Source organism: Vulpes vulpes, chromosome 15 (genome assembly GCF_048418805.1).
Source record: "Vulpes vulpes isolate BD-2025 chromosome 15, VulVul3, whole genome shotgun sequence".
NCBI lineage: Eukaryota > Metazoa > Chordata > Mammalia > Carnivora > Canidae > Vulpes > Vulpes vulpes.
The window spans coordinates 48,460,987-48,475,871 of record NC_132794.1 but is presented as its reverse complement, the minus strand read 5'-3'; the positions used below and the strand labels follow the sequence as shown (position 1 = coordinate 48,475,871).

Sequence of the window (14,885 nt, the reverse complement as noted above, 5' to 3'; positions counted from 1 at the left end):
CCAGACTATTCATCACAGTATTTTCATTTCACAGGAACACACAGTCAGAAAAATTAGAAAACTTAAACAGTAGATCTCATCACAGCTGAATTTCTTCACAAAAGTAAAAATGAGTATGCAATCAAAATAAGCTTCTGAGCAGCTCATTTGTTAGCCAAAGGAAGCATTTTATCAACAGTGAGTTAATTAAATCATGTTTATAGAAGCCAAAGAAATGCATCAGAAAAATAAAATCTATTTAAGATTATAAGCCTTTTTGCAAGAAGAGTCGTTCAAAGAGTTGATAAAATTTTTAAAAATTATTTTGCTTATCAATTAAGAGAAGGGAGCCTAGAGGGCTCAGTCAACAGAGCACTCAAATCTTGATCTCAAAATAAATAAATAAATAAACAAACAAACAAATAAATATTTTGATCTCAATATCACGAGTTCAAGCCCCAAACTGGTATAATCAATCACACAATATCAAGGCAAACGATTGAGTGTTTCCTTGACTCTTGATGAATTGACTGGAGTTAACAATACTTCTCAGTTATTACCATTTATTTGAGAAGTTAATACAAGCTTTAAGTATCTAAGTAATTACAATCAGCCTAAATAAATAATCTACATGGAACAACAGGCAAGATTTTCAAAAATCCTGGGAAAATACTAATTCAGTGCAACCTGAAGTGGAATCTGCTAAGATGCGTTACAACTGATAGTGGTAAAAATACATGTGGGCAGAAAAAAGTCTTAACTGAACAAATTCACAAAGCTCATGAAAATGTTTAAAGCCTATGGTAAAAAAAAAAAAAAAAAAAAGCCTATGGTAAAAAAAAAAAAAAAAAAAGCCTATGGTCATTCATTGCAACATTTATCAGAAAACAGTCTGCAGAAAATCTCTATCGTGTTATTCAACCAGCAGTGTCAACAGTTAACTTTGAAGAAAAAAAAAAGTTAACCTTGCTCTCATGGACTTAACTATCCTTGATTCCATGAATTTTTGTCAGAAATAGAAGATGTGGGCAGCTCTAGTGGCCCAGCGGTTTAGCGTCGCCCTCAGCCTGGGGTGTGATCCTGGAGACCTGGGATCCAGTCCCCGGTCAGGCTCCCTGCATGGAGCCTGCTTCTCCCTCTGCCTCTGTGTGTGTGTGTGTGTGTGTGTGTGTGTGTGTGTGTGTGTGTGTCATGAATAAATAAATCTTAAAAAAAAAAAAAAAAAGAAATAGAAGATGTATATCCTGATTTGCCTTTCCATCAAGAAGTTGACAGGTTTAGCAGTGGTAAAGTTTTACTGCAATTTTTCTAGCTGAAATTTTTCTGTATGAGAAGAACCACCCTTAACCACTATTACTCAACACTAAAATAGCTTTGGAAATTTAACTTTTCCTATAGACTGGATAACGTTTCTCAATGAAATCAACCTAAAATCAAAAGGCAAAAGTGATTATGTGGAAAACTTATACTGCAACTAAGTCCTTTGAATGAAAATAAACATGGTTTGAATCCAAGTAATGTCAAGCTACATACACACACATTGTCAAGAGTTAGGACAATATACAAGATGTTCCTTCCCACACCTCACATCTATTAGGATGATTATCATCAAAAAGACAAAAGATAATAAATGCTAGCAAGAATGCAGAGAAAAGGGAACGCTGTGCACTACTCACAGAACTATAAATTGGCATAGCCACTATGGAAAACAATATGGAGGTTCCTCAACAATCCAAAAACAACTACCATAGCATTTCCACTTCTGAATATATTATCCAAAGGAAAGAAATCACTGTATGGATGAGATACCTGCACTCCCATGTTCACTGCAGCATGATTTCTCATGACCAAGACATGGAAGCAATCTAAGTGTTCATTGACAAATGAATAAAGAAAATGTGATATATATTTGTGTACACACACACACAAACACACACATATGTAATGAAAAACTATTCAGCCATAAAAATGAAGAAATCCTGCCATTTGCAACAACATGGATGGACCTTGGGGACATTACACTAAATGAAAAAGGCAAATACTGTATCTTACTTATATGCTGAATCTTTAAAAAAAAAAAAGAGAGAGAGAGACCAGATTTGATGTTACCAGGGGCAAGAGAGTTGCGAGGGTAGAGGAACAGGGTGCAAGTGGTCAAAACATACAAACTTCAAGTTGTAAGATGAATGTCATGTATAAGATAACTATAGCTTAAAAATATAAATAAAAATTAAAAATTAAAAAAAGTTAACTATAGTTAACACTGATACATGGTATATTAGAAAGTTGCTCAGAAACTCAATCCTAAAAGTTACCATAAGTAAAAAAAATACTTTTCCCCATTTTGCTTTTTTTTGTATCTATATGAGATGGTAAATATAACAACCATTGTAATCACTTCACAATATATGTATGTCATTACGTTCCACACCTTAAATAGTGCTTCTTATATATTTTATATCTATTTTATATCTCAATAAATTGAAATTGGAAAAAAAGTAAAAATTATGTCCATTCCTATACAAATTCATAACAGATCTACATTCCAAGTTCAAACTATAGTTTCACCAATGATTTTCAGACCTCATTACAAATGAAAATCTATTTACCTATGCCTGTGCAGCTAAAGATTTCCACTTAGCCTTAAATTGAAGTGGGTAATATGTAATTCATATTAAAAGAGAAGTATCAAGAAGAAAAATCTGGCAATTCTCTAAACGCCTCCCAAACAATGTACATGCTCAATTAGAAGCATGCCAGTGAACTGTTATCAATATTTGGCAGTAACTTTCTGTGTAAAAGACATTTTCAAAGATGAAATACAGGGGGACCTGGGTGGCTCAGTCAGTTAAGTGTCCAACTCTTAATTTCAGCTCAGGTCATGATCTCAGAGTTGTAAGATCAAGCCCAGCATCCGGTTCCACCAGGATGGAGCAAGGTTAAGATTCTCTCTCCCCCTCTCTAAAAAAAAAAAAGAAAAAAAAAAGAAACACAAAACTTCAAACAGATCAATGATAACAGATGAATATTTCCAACCAGTTTTGATGCTATGAAACACTGATTCTGAACCTCAATTAAATAAAATGTTACCCAAAAATATTAATTAATTAATTTACGGATCCCTGGGTGGCACAGTGGTTTAGCGCCTGCCTTTGGCCCAGGGCGCGATCCTGGAGACGCGGGATCGAATCCCACGTCGGGCTCCCAGTGCATGGAGCCTGCTTCTCCCTCTGCCTGTGTCTCTGCCTCTCTCTCTCTGTGTGTGTGACTATCATAAATAAATTTTTTTTTAAAGATTTTTAAAAAAGGACATGTTAATTAATTTAAAAAATGTTACCCTCCCCAAAAAAGAAATCCATTTTCCTCATCAGTGGGTATTACCTCCCCCAAAAAAGACTATTATTACATTTTAAATTTCATTAATAAAAAAAAATTGTGGAAATTTTTCTCATTACAGATGTACCTACATAATACCCTATTTTCCTCTTGTCCCACAAAACCTAAAATATTTTAGGTTTGTAGGTCCTCTACAAAAAAGGTTTGCTAACCCTTAAGTTAAAGCATTATCTCTACTTGATAGCTATACAAACTTGACATCAATTAACTTCTCTAAGTCTTTGTTTTCATATTTATAAAATGAGGATTGAATAAAATCTCTATGGTACTTTCCAACCTTAATATTCCATAACTAATAGTATCTTCTATATTAATTTCATATAATAGTATTTTGAATGGGTGCTTATACCAGTTTATAAAGTATGAAGAAATGTCCTACTGCTTAAAGTATAAAGAAATATTTTATTAAATCACAGAACACCAACAAGTGATTCTGAGACAATCGGCTACATAATATGAAAGTGGACCCCAATTTCATACCAAATGCAAAAATTAATTCAAAACAGATCTACAAGAAAAAAAACAAAACAAAACAAAAACAGATCCACAGGGCAGCCCAGGTAGCTCAGCGGTTTAGCGCCACCGTCAGCCCAGGGCCTGATCCTGGAGACCCAGGATCGAGTCCCAAGTCAGGCTCCCTGCACAGAGCCTGCTTCTCCCTCTGCCTGTGTCTCTGCCTCTCTTTCTCTCTGTGTCTCTCATGAATAAATAAATAAAATATTTAAAAATAAATAAATAAATCTTCAAAAAATAAAAAAGATACTAACAAGTACTGATGAGAATACGGAAAAATTGCGACTTTCAAACTGTTGGTGGAAATGTAAAAAGCGGGATCCCTGGGTGGCGCAGCGGTTTGGGGCCGGCCTTTGGCCCAGGGCGCGATCCTGGAGACCCCAGATCGAATCCCACATCGGGTTCCCGGTGCATGGAGCCTGCCTTCTTCCTCTGCCTGTGTCTCTGCCTCTCTCTCTCTCTCTCTCTCTCTCTCTCTCTCTCTGTGTGACTATCATAAATAAATAAAAATTTAAAAAAAAAAAAAAGGAAATGTAAAAAGGTAGAGACACGTTGGAAAACAGTTTGGCAATTTCTCAATTGGTTAAATATGACTCAGTAAATTTCACTAGCAGGAATTACTCAAGAAAAATGAAAATATGTTCACACACACAAAAAAAGTACATAAATGTTCCTGTATTATTTATAGTAACCAAAAAGGGGGAATAATGCAAATGTTCACCAACTAAAGAATGGATAAACAAAATGTGGTATATTCAAACAACTGAGTATTATTTAGCCACAAAAAGAAATGTAGTACATGTGCTACAACACAGATAAACTTTGAAAACATTGTAAGTGAAACTCAAACACAACCTCATATTGTATGAACCTAGAGAGACACAAAGTAGAATACTGGTTGCCTAAGGCTGGGGATATTGGAGGGGGATATGGATAGAAAGGGACTACTAATGGGAGTAAGGTTTCTTTTTGCTGTTATGAAAATGTTCTAAAATTGATTGTAAGAATAGGTACGCAACTGTGAATATACTAAAAACCACTGAACTGTATACTTTAAATGAATTTTATGGTATGTGAATTATATTTTAAAATGCTTTTTTTTAAATGCTTTTTTAAATCACCAAAGTCTTACAAATAAATGAACAACAGAATACTAATGTCACAAAATTAAGATTCAAAGGCTATACAATCGGGACAAGAAAAAAAAAACACTTCCCAAAATTAAACTTTACTCATTTGTAAATTCTCATAGTGATTTTATTTTTTTTTTTTTTTTTTTTTTTTTATTTATGATAGTCACAGAGAGAGAGAGAGAGGCAGAGACATAGGCAGAGGGAGAAGCAGGCTCCATGCACCGGGAGCCCGATGTGGGATTCGATCCAGGGTCTCCAGGATCGCGCCCTGGGCCAAAGGCAAGCGCCAAACCACTGCGCCACCCAGGGATCCCTCATAGTGATTTTACAGTTAGTGAGAACTTCAAGAATTAATATCGTGAAAATGTCGATGCTACCCAGGGCACTTTACACATTCAATGCAATCCCTATCAAAATACCACGGACTTGGGCAGCCTAGGTGGCTCAGCAGTTTAGCGCTGCCTTCAGCCCAGGGCCTGATCCTGGAGACCCGGGATCAAGTCCTGCGTCGGGCTCCCTGCATGGAGCCTGCTTCTCCCTCTGCCTGTGTCTCTGCCCCTTTCTCTCTCTCTCTCTGCCTCTCATGAATAAATAAATAAAATCTTTAAAAAAAAAAATACCATGGACTTTCTTCAGAGCGTTGGAATAAATAAGATTTGTGTGGAATCAGAAAAGATCCCAAATAGCCAGGGGGATATTGAAAAAGAAAACCAGAACCGGGGGCATCACAATGCCGGATTTCAAGTTGTACTACAAAGCTGTGATCATCAAGACAGTGTGGTAGTGGCACAAAAACAAGACACATAGATCAATGGAACAGAATAGAGAACCCAGAAATGGCCCTTAACTCTATGGTCAACTAATATTCAACAAAGCAGGAAAGACTATCCAACTGGAAATAGGACAATCTCGTCAATAAATGGTGCTGGGAAAATTGGACAGCCACGTACAGAAGAATGAAACTATTCTCTCATACCGTACACAAAGATAAACTCAAAATGGATGAAAGATCTAAATGTGAGACAAGAATCCATCAAAATCCTAGAGGAGAACACAGGCAACACCCTTTTTGAACTTGGCCACAGCAACTTCTTGCAAGATACATCTATGAAGGCAAGGGAAACAAAAGCAAAAATGAACTATTGGGACTTAAGATAAGCTTTTGCACAGCAAAAGAAACAGTCAACAAAACTAAAAGACGACCTACAGAATGGGAGAAGATATTTGCAAATGACATATCAGATAAAGGGCTAGTATCCAAGATCTATAAAGAACTTACTAAACTCAACAGCAAAGAAACAAACAATCCAATCATGAAATGGGAAAAAGACATGAACAGAAATTTCACACAGGAAGACACAGACATGGCCAACAAGCACATGAGAAAATGGTCCACATCACTTGCCATCAGGAAAATACAAAACAAAACCACAATGAGATACCACCTCACACCAGTGAGAATGGGGAAAATGAACAAGACAGGAAACAACAAATGTTGGAGAGGATGTGGAGAAAGGGGAACCCTCTTGCACTGTTGGTGGGAATGTGAACTGGTACAGCCACTCTGGAAAACTGTGTGGAGGTTCCTAAAAGAGTTAAAAATAGAACTGCCCTACGACCCAGCAATTGCACTGCTGGGGTTTTACCCCAAAGATACAGATGCAGTGAAAAGCCGAGACACCTGCACCCCAATGTTTATAGCAGCAATGTCCACAATAGCCAAACTGTGGAAGGAGCCTCGGTGTTCATCGAAAGATGAATGGTTAAAGAGGATGTGGTCTATATTATATATAATGGAGTATTATTACTCAGCCGTTAGAAACAACAAATACCCACCATTTGCTTCAACATGGATGGAACTGGAGGGTATTATGCTGAGTGAAGTAAGTCAATCGGAGAAGGACAAACATTATAAGGTTTCATTCATTCGGGGAATATAAAAAATAGTGAAAGGGATTAAAGGGGAAATAAGAGAAATGAGCCGGAAATATTAGAGAGGGTGACAACATGAGAGACTCCTGACTCTGGGAAACAAACAAAGGGTAGAGGAAGGGGAGGTGGGTGGGGGGATGGGGTGACTGGATGACAGGCACTGAGGGGGGCACTTGAGGGATGAGCACTGGGTGTTATACTACAAGTTGGTAAATCAAACTCCAATAAAAAATATATACAAAAAAAAAGAATGGAAATATCTAAAGGGTTCATTATAAAATCATGATCAAGAGAGAAAAAAAAACTATAAAATAAATACATAGTAACTATTAAAAAGAGAAAGAGAGAGAGAGAAAGAGAGAACTTCAAGACCCTGAACAATGAACACCATGTTGTTGCACCTCAACTCCTTTGCTTAGCATAAAAAGACCTCAATACTCCAGATTCATCTTTCTTTCTCATTACTACTGTTTGCTAGACTAAATATGCCCCATACTTTATTTTTTTTTTAATTTTTTTTTTTTTATTTATGATAGTCACAGAGGGAGAGAGAGAGAGGCAGAGACACAGGCGGAGGGAGAAGCAGGCTCCATACACCTGGAGCCCGACGTGGGATTCGATCCTGGGTCTCCAGGATCGCGCCCTGGGCCAAAGACAGGCGCCAAACCGCTGCGCCACCCAGGGATCCTCATACTTTATTTTTTATCTGAACCTTTTGCATTTACAATTTCCACTGCTTTTAGCATCTTCTCCCTGTCTTCATAGTCTATCAATATCATTCTCCCTTATCTCCTCTTAGAGAAAACCTCTCATTCTTAGAAGTCTAGCGCTTTATTTATTTATTTTTTTTTTTTTTTATTCATGATAGTCACAGAGAGAGAGAGAGAGAGAGAGAGAGAGAGGCAGAGACACAGACGGAGGGAGAAGCAGGCTCCGTGCACCGGGAGCCCGACGTGGGATTCCATCCCGGGTCTCCAGGATCGTGCCCTGGGCCAAAGGCAGGCGCCAAACCGCTGCGCCACCCAGGGATCCCCCAAGTCTAGCGCTTTAGAGTAGCCCCAGTGTGCAGTGGTTTAGCGCCACCTGCAGCCCGGGGTGTGATCCTGGAGACCTGGATGAGTCCCACATCAGGCTCCCTGCATGGAGGCTACTTCTCCCTCTGCCTGTGTCTTTGCCTCTCTCTCTCTCTCTCTCTCTGTCTCTATGAATAAATAAATAAAATCTTAAAAAAAAAAAAAAAAGAAGTCTAGTGCTTTCATGGAGCCCATCTGGATGCCCTTGCTGAGGTAAACACTGGTCTTCTAGGCAATCTAGTTCTTACCAGAGTGGTCAACAAAATCACATTTCCTCAAGGTAAAAGTTCTACCGACAGCTCTCTGCATATTAAAGAGCTATGGGGTGGCCTCTTATTTTGTGTTATCTCCTAATCTCCATATAATTACCACATGATCCTGGCACAGGGGCACATACCTAACCCAAAGGTCACCAGTATTACAGAATGGCCATCAACCTAGAAAAGGAAAGAGCCTGCTAAGAGCTTAGCCTAAACAAGTATGATGACAGATTCTCTCTCTTAGATGCAAATACACTCTCACTCTCTCAACTGAATGGGAAGTAAGCAAGAACAGAATCTGAACCAATTGCCAGAGAAGAGGCCTTCAGATAACCCAGACCATACACAAGATGACACTGTAAGGTAAGAAAAAGCATATACAAAGAAGAGGATGGAGTCAGGGGATGGTTGAGATAGGAATGGTATAAACAGAGTTCCAAAAAAGACATTAAGAGATCTCCGGGTGGCTCAGAGAGCAGTTTAGCGCCTGCCTTAGGCCCAGGGCGTGATCCTGGAGTCCCGGGATTGAGGGCTTCCTGCATGGAGCCTGTTTCTCCCTCTGCCTGTGTCTCTGCCCCGCCCCCCCCCCCCCCCCATCTCTCATGAATAAATAAATAAGATCTTAAAAAAAAAAGACATTAAGAGAACACATAGCAAGGGCACCTGATTGGCTCAGTAGGCAGAGCATGAGATTCTTGATCTCAAGGTCTTGAGTTCAAGCCCCACGTTGGGCGGAGGGTTTACTTTAAAAAAAAAAAAAAAAAAAAGAACCCCTAATGCAAAGGAAGAATAACAAATTCACATGCTGAAAGGGCTAGAAGAAAACATATTCTCTATAGCTTCAGTGGATCCCTACAGTTCCCATACAACATTCCAGTTTCTGTGGAATGGATCCACACTGCTCATCTTGGATTATTATGGCATTCCAGGCTCCCTTTTACCATGTAGATCTGTGTAATGAACAACTACTTCTTAAAGAAATCCAAATCTCTCTTTATTACCTGTGATGGCAAAAAGCAAACCCATACCAATAACCCTACTAAGCAGTCACCTTGAAAACATAGACTAGGTTTATTAATCTTAGAATTGGCAAAAGTACCTCAAATTGTGCCTTTCACAAAGCTCAGTACTCACTGCATTCGTTGTAGAAATACTAAATGGACAAAATCTCAGATATTCTGATACAGAAGCAATCTACACGTAAAGGAAAATCCAGACATACATGACTATTCCTCTCTACATAAAGGGGTCCAAAACAGGAGAGACAGTGATCCAAACCTGTAAGCACTAGTAACTTAGATACAAATAAATCACAGCATCACATTCCCCAGACTGTAACACATGGACACATGGACCCTGTCATTGACAGTTAAAGCATGGGACTTTTGTATGAGTTGCTAGATGAAGAGAAGTTCTTTCTACTACACTTGAACTGTAAAGGCAGCAACTGGAGCTGATATTTCAGTCGCCTTGCTGCCATATGAAACCTAAAAATCAAATAAATTAACACACAGTGAAGGGCAGATTTGAGTTCAGAGAAAGGAGAAGACTAGGTCCTGGTAACATCACCTAAACTACAAAAGCCATACGTGAAGCCAGTGCTTTCCCTAGACTTTTCAGTAACATAAGACAAAGTATTCTCTTTTTTAGGCAATTTGGGTTGGATTTTCTGTCACTTGCAACCAAAATTCCTAATTCATAAAAAAAATAAAAATAAAAAAATAAAACAAAATTCCTAATTCATATAAAAGCTCTCCAAAAATCCATAGTTCTCATTTCTTCTTAACTTTTTTTACAAAAGTTCTAGCACATTTTTTTTTATTTTTTTAAATTTATTTATGATAGTCACACAGAGAGAGAGAGAGAGGCAGAGACATAGGCAGAGGGAGAAGCAGGCTCCATGCACCGGGAGCCCGACGTGGGATTCGATCCCGGGTCTCCAGGATCGTGCCCTGGGCCAAAGGCAGGCGCCAAACCGCTGCGCCACCCAGGGATCCCTCTAGCACATTTTAAAATAAAAAATTAACCTATGTCCCACCATCCTAAAACAAAATTTCCATTTGCTTCTAGTTTACATACACAAGCCATTCAATTTTAAACTTATAACCACTCTATTCTAAAATAATCCTTGTCACCACATCCCCCACCCTGGCATAGGTTTATAACCCTTGTACAAACATCACAGGGGTCCTTGGACACAACCAGTCCTTGATCACATTCCTCCTGAGAGCCCTTCTCTAACAAGCAACACTTGAACTTTGCTTAAGACATCAGTTTCTCACCTGAATATGGCCTTCGTTGCCCTTGCTATTAACTCTATAAAAGACTTTACCACCGCTATGAAATGGTCACATAATTTAAACCAGTTTCTGTACCAAAATAACCTGTATCAAAGTTCAGACAATAGAGCCCAATCAAAAACTTCCAGCATTCAAGGCAATTATATCCCCACCATGATCTAATTTCCTTGTCTAAATGTCCTCAACCCTGATTTCTCCCATAATGTCACATGTCCAAATCTTTTCCATTATGCCCAAGAAAATAATCATTCTCCCATTACCAAATCCTAGGCTTCCTCAATCTTTTTGAACGATACTGCATCTACTTATTTACCTTAACTTAAACCTGGCTCTCCCATGAAGATGTTCTCACAGCTCTCTCTACTCCAGTCCATAATTCCACAGAACCAGGAGTGACTAGTATTCACTTGCCTATCTACTGCAATTTCTAGATCATGATCATCCTCCTTTATGATCTCACATTCAAGATATATCTTTTCCTCATCACTACTATCTTCTAGTCCTTTAGTCATGACTCTTCATTCACTGAAGACCAAAACGCCTTGTTCAGAGTCTTCTTTCTCACTAAACCTCCTATCACAATCCTGGAAGATTTCAAAGTCCATGAAGATTGCCCATCCAATTACTGTATATTAGAATTCATACGTCTCTTTAGTTCTAAAGATTTTTAGCTCAACTTTTTTAAGAACCTATCCTTCAGTTCTTTACTCTAGATCTTGTCATTTGAAACTGCTCCTCCTTGATTACTCTAATTGCTAACAAAACTTACTCAGACCATACTCACTCTCTACAACTTTATAGAAACCTCCTGTCTCTCAAATCAAATTCTCCCCAATCCAGACTCTGTAGTTGGACATCTAAATCTCTTAGGAGGAACTTCACATTTGTACTGTGTTCTCTGAACCTGACCACAAAACCACAGCTCCAAGTCAATACTGTTTCTGGGTAGTGAGACATTCTAAAGAAAAATCATACTAGATACACTAAACATAATATAAAGTCTGCAACCTTAGACCTTTAAAATAAACTTAACAAATTCCCTCTTCCATTTCCCCTCAACTCTCTTTTTTTTTTAAGTAAAGATTTTATTTATTCATGAGAGACATATAGAGAGAGGCAGAGACATAGGCAGAGGGAGAAGCAGGCTCTATGCAAGGAGCCCAATGTGGGACTCAATCCGGGACTCCAGGATCACACCTGGAGCCGAAGGCAGACACTCCACCGCTGAGCCACCCAGGTGTCCCTCTTTTTTTTTTTTTTTTTTTTAAGATTTCTTTATTTATTTTAAGGAGACAATGAGAAGGAAAGGGAGAGAGAGGATATTCAGCAGAATCCCCACTGAGAGAGGAGCCTGAAGCAGGACTTGATCCCATGACCCTGAGATCATGACCTGAACAGAAATCTAAGAGACTGACATTTAAATGACTGAGCCACCCAGATGTTCCTTCCCCTCAATAATTCTTTCAATCATTTTCTCAATTCAAGCCCCCCAATCACCCTTGTCCAGGCCCTTCATTAGCAACCAACAACCTTGCTTCTGATCTTACAAAGATATACAAACTACCAGGAATGCCCTCCCTCAACCCTTATTCCCCTACCTATAACCTTATCTGTAGTCAGACATCTCCTTACCTATTTTTATTTCAGTCCCATAAAATGAGGCATTCCTCCTCCTGTATAAAGCCAATCCATCCGTCTCTATCACTGACCCACATCATGACTCCCACCTGCTTCCTGCCTCATTCAACATCTTGCTCTATCAGACACACCACATCCTGAATCTGCAACCTCTCCTTCCCTATTAGTACCTTTCCTTCAGCACATATACAAGTTTTAATGTTTAAAGAAAGTCCTTCCTGACTCCCATCCAGCCTTCTCAGCAAACCTTCTCATGGAGAAGTTAATTATTCTTCTTTATCTCTTTTTCCTTTCCCCATTTCCTATTCTTTTCTTCCTTCCCCTCCAACTCTCCCTCTCTTACCCCCTCTCACTACCGTGCTCCCTTCCCCACTCCCTCTCCCCTTCTCTACCCTCTTCTGGTCCTTCTCCTTTATCACCTGCCAGTTTACTCTTCTACCAACGGTAAGGAGTTTACCTTCACTCCCTACTGATACTACTTTTAGGGTCACCATGACTTTTTTTTTTAAGATTTTATTTATTTATTCATGAGACACAGAGAGAGAGAGAGAGAGGCAGAGACATAGGCAGAGGGAGAAGCAGGCTCCATGCAGGGAGCCCAACGTGGGACCAGATCCAGGCACTCTAGGATCATGCCCTGAGCCGAAGCAGACACTCAACCGCTGAGCCACCCAAGCTTGCATCCCGGGTCACCATGACTTCTTAATCACCAAGTCAAATTAATATTTTTCTTGTCTTTATTTTTCTATACCAATGTGCTGTATTTGGCACTGTTACTCTTTCCCTCTTAATATTCTCTACTCAGTAGCATATGGGTAACATAGTAGGCACTCATATATTTGAATAAATTAACAGGGGTACAAAATGAAATAGTATCATGCACTTTTTTGTCAGGGAATGAGTAAGAGTCAACATCCCACGAAATGTTCATGGTAATTAGCTACACTATCAAGGGCCAAATCAGACTAAGCAGTATGTATCAGTAGTGGGACAATTAATTCAATTATATGGTTTTCTCAAGTCATCTTCAGCACCCAGAAATCAAACAGAAATTCAAGACTGATGCTAAACAAAGGCAAAGGAATGGAAATGCTAACAAAATCTAGAGTGCTAAGAAAATCACAGTACAAAAAAAAAAAAAAAAAGCACACAATACAAATTTTTTTTTATTAAATAACATGTGACAGACTCCCTACATATAAAAACTCTATGTCATAAGGATACAGATAAAGCAGAAAAGAGCTGATGCACCAAATCAATCAGATGCATAAAAACTTGAAGTTTAGTTTTCTCAAAAGTTTGTGGGTTTTTTTCCCATTGAGGCATTTCATCTGCACGTGTGTATTACAACCCTAGAAAGAATCCCAGGATTTTCCCTCCTGTATGTTTTCATTTTGCTTCTTCATGGTCCATGATGCCAGCTGAGGTTGTCAGTACAATGAAACCAAACGGGAGCAGATTATTCTGCCATTTTTCTAGATCTTTGAGTTGTACATTAAATCTGGGGCTGATCACTCCGCACTTATTTAACCTGCCTGTGAGGGTCACAACAATTTTCCCAGCTCTGTGATCATCAATCATTTCAAATTCGCCAGTGTAACCATGCTTCATCATCACCATTAGAAGCAATGACTTTGGAGCATGGCCTAAAAAAAACCTGGTGTTTGCCTTTCTCTTCAGCATTTTTAATGCTCTTGAGTCCATCTGCTAGGACATTCATGTGCACCATTACAGCCACACAGAAAGATGGCAGAAAAGAGCTAAGCATATTAATCTGAGGCACCAAATCCTTAAAAGAGTTCACAAAAACTTCAAATTTAGTTTTTTTATGTTTTTTCAAATGTTTTCAGAAAAGAACAAGCAGAAGACAAACAAGAATGTAGAATTCCTGCAGTCTCATGCCAAATTCAAACTACTGAAAAATTCACTTTACTTTGTTTCTAGATAGATTTCTTCCCACACATTTTCCCAATTACTCCCATCATCAACATTTTAAATGATTTCAAGTGCTAATAGCAGCAGCAGTTCTTATTAAAACACATTCCTGACTTGCAAAGAAACCTTTCCAGAGGGCAGCCCAGGTGGCTCAGTGGTTTAGCACTGCCTTCAGCCCAGGGCGGGATCCTGAGGACCCAGGATCGAGTCCCACATCGAGCTCCCTGCATGGAGCATGCTTCTCCTTCTGCCTGTGTCTCTGCCTCTCTGTCTCTCATGAATAAATAAATAAAATCTTTAAAAAAAAAAAAGAAAAGAAAGAAAAGAAAAAAGAAAACTTTCCAGATATAAGGTAAAGCCTGAGAGGCCTAAGACTCTCACATTACAGCCCTAAAACACCAGAATCTCCAGCATCTTCTTGCTATTTGAAACATTTTTACTAAGTTTATTTTAAAAAAATTTTTTTAATTTTATTGATTTATGATAGGCACACAGTGAGAGAGAGAGAAGCAGAGACATAGGCAGAGGGAGAAGCAGGCTCCATGCACCGGGAGCCCGACGTGGGATTCGATCCCGGGTCTCCAGGATCGCGCCGGGCCAAAGGCAGGCGCCAAACCGCTGCGCCACCCAGGGATCCCTTTTACTAAGTTTAAAAAAAAAAAAAAATTGAAAGGGAGAAAGAGTGTGTGTATGCACGCACAAGGAGGAAGTACAGAGGGAGGGAGA

At 38.9% G+C, this 14,885-nt stretch overlaps 1 protein-coding gene and 1 pseudogene across 19 annotated transcripts in view; both read right to left on the bottom strand.

The window, feature by feature from the left end:
• MGA (MAX dimerization protein MGA) overlaps positions 1–14,885 on the bottom strand; it is a 177,067-nt gene that overhangs the window by 119,600 nt on the left and 42,582 nt on the right. The gene's annotated exons all lie outside the window — the stretch shown is intronic.
• LOC112919863 (small ribosomal subunit protein uS8-like) lies at positions 13,536–13,953 on the bottom strand (annotated as a pseudogene).